At 41.8% G+C, this 2,649-nt stretch overlaps 1 protein-coding gene across 1 annotated transcript in view; it reads right to left on the bottom strand.

Moving 5' to 3' along the window:
* The window catches only part of Pxk (PX domain containing serine/threonine kinase like), a 55,880-nt gene extending 54,557 nt beyond the window's left edge, over positions 1–1,323 (bottom strand). The window contains exon 1 of the mRNA XM_023715728.1: positions 1,273–1,323. The gene's annotated coding sequence lies outside the window, so the exon portion shown is untranslated. The remainder of the gene's footprint in view (positions 1–1,272) is intronic.
* Positions 1,324–2,649: the final 1,326 nt, after the last annotated feature.

The following is a 2,649-nucleotide window of genomic DNA, read 5'->3' as shown; positions in this document are numbered from 1 at the left end:
CCCCTAGCACTTGCCTAAGCAGGAGCTTTTGACTTACATACTTTCAAAGAGTGATTTTTATCTCACCCTTTTGTATCTTAAGAAAGTTGATATTTAAAATAACAAACAATTATTACTAAAACAGGAAAGAATGGCCCCAATACAGAACGCAGCCAACCTCTGCAAGTCAACTGCCACGGGAAGGATCTCTGGGCCTGTCCAGTAAGGCTCCCCCTCAGAGGAAAGCAGAGCTGGGAACCCGAGAAGACTCTCCTACTTTCACTAGAAGTTGCCCACAAATGGACCTGGATGTCCATGAAATGCAGCGGTCCTGACTGTACAAGAGCCAGGGCACCATCTCACCTTTCTACCTGGCAGACTGAGTTCTGACCTCACCTGTCTAAGCTACGGCTACAGGTATGTTGTTGTGGGTTGAGCTAGAGACAAACTCCTACACACTTCCTGGTAACACTGTTGTAGGTAGCTAATTAGAAATCCTACAGACATACACAGCCAGACAGGGCCAGGCGCCCTCAAGGGGACAACATGGAAGGCAATGTGACTTTGCAACTTTGGGAGAGAAAGACACTCCTGCAGCTGGCCAGACCTCAACACAAAAGAGTAAACAGATGCAGCCACATAGTTCCCTGGGGATGACCATCAGGGATTGAGATTCTAAATAGGTACCAAGCACTTTGACAGAGCCAGAAAGTCACTAACCCAACCCCCAACAGGAAGAGACTCTGTTCTATATTCATGCTTGCTTGCTATATGACTCGCCTTCCCACTTGGTCCTGGATTTAATCCATTTTACCTGAGTAACGGTGCTTGTAACCTTATTGGTTGACCAGAGCTTTGTCCCACCTCATGCCCACCTAGCGAGTTCCCATGTTTCCCACCTTAGACCCGCCTCACTTCATGGTTTTACTCTATGAAAGTCCCTGGACTGTAAGTCCCTTGCAGCTTCCTGCGCAACCCACTTAGGTCCCCTTCTGTCCCTCTCTCAGCAGCTTTTTTTCCCCCAATAAATATATTCTGCTCTTAACCTCTGTTATTCCTAAAATTCATTCTTCATTTTTAGAGAACACAAATTCGGCCCAGTATTTTTCAGCTTGGGCGTTTCATTCCCCTATATCAACACCACACAAGGTTTAATCAAACAGCTGCAAATGGGAAAGCCTTTTATAAAACTTAAAGTTGAAGGCTTACAACTAAAAGAATTTCTCCTGATTTTTAGATGCCCTAAATCAGGGTTTGGTCAAAAGCTTTTTCAAGCTGACAATACATACTTACCTGCCAGCTGTTTTCTGCAGAAATTCCTCTTTGCACTCGAATAATATATTCCTAAAAAGAAGGGAGGGGAAAAAAGTCTGTTATAAAATCATAGAATTAAAAATGAGTAAAAATATCAAGGTAGATGTCAGAGGAAAAAAAATATATAAATTGCGCATCTTTAATATGAAAATCCAAAATTCTTTGAAACCTGAAATTTTTGAACCTCCATGTAATTGTTCGAAGTTTCAGATGTGGGGTTAGAGATGAAGCCCACTGGTAGAACAGCTGTCTAGGTTGTGGGAGGGAGGCCCTAGGCTTGGTCTTCAGCCTCCTCACCCTAAAAAAAAGTTTAAGATTTTGGCACCATTTGAGATTTTAAGATTAGGGATACCTAAGTGATGAAGTATATGCAAACACGCCCAAATCTGACAAAATGATCTTTTAATCCCAAGTATGTTGGGCAAGAGACACTCAAACTACCCCAGAGACTGAGACGCACAGGAACATGACATAAAGCAAAAGGGTGACCTACCAGGAAGACGCAGGAGCCTTAACTGTGCATGCATTAAACAACAGAACCATGACATGCAAGGCAAAAACTGAGAGACTGAAAGAAGAAAAAGATCAACACACAATTATAGTTGAAAACTTCCAACACCCCTCTCTTAGCAATGCAAAGAATACTAGAAAGCCAGCTAGGACACAAAAGAACTCAACAGCAGTATCCAGCAACAGCATTGATGGGGCATCCAGTAAGCAACAGAAGAACACAAATTTTTTCCAAATGATCAGGCGTCACAGACCAATTTAGGCCACATCCTGAGCCATAAAACGAACACCAACAAATTGAAAATGGAAATTAATACAAAGGTAACAGGAAAAATCTCCAAAATGTTTAAAAATAAACAACACATTTCTAAATAATCCATGTTCTAAGAGGAAATTTCAAGAGAAAAACAGTGAACTAAAAAAAAAAAAAAAGAATGAAAGAAAGAAAGAAAAATACATGGTTTGGGCTTAGAACATGATACCCCAAATGGCATGCTAAATACCTTGCACTCAGGGAAAGGAGATGAGTAACAAGATATTTCTGACATTTCCTGTCCTTTCTTCTTATTTCCTTTTCTTCTACAAGGTAGGCCACAGGAACTAGAGTTCCCCTTTCTCAAGGTTAGCCACAGAAACTAAAATCCCTCCACCCCGAAGCCAGCCAGAAATAAACTTTTTGATCTGCCTTGTCTGATGGTGGATCATAATACCCTCTTTTCAGAACAGTCCTACTATACACCTAGAAGGAAGAAATGCTCCATAGAGGAGTCGATAAGAATCTTAGCAGACTAGGGGCTGGGAGATGGCTCAGTAGAATAAGTGCTTGCCTGGCAAGCTCAAGGGCCT

This window comes from Octodon degus, unplaced genomic scaffold (genome assembly GCF_000260255.1).
Source record: "Octodon degus isolate 3935 unplaced genomic scaffold, OctDeg1.0 scaffold00043, whole genome shotgun sequence".
NCBI lineage: Eukaryota > Metazoa > Chordata > Mammalia > Rodentia > Octodontidae > Octodon > Octodon degus.
The sequence above is the reverse complement of the archived record's forward strand: the minus strand, read 5'-3'. Positions and strand labels throughout refer to the sequence as shown.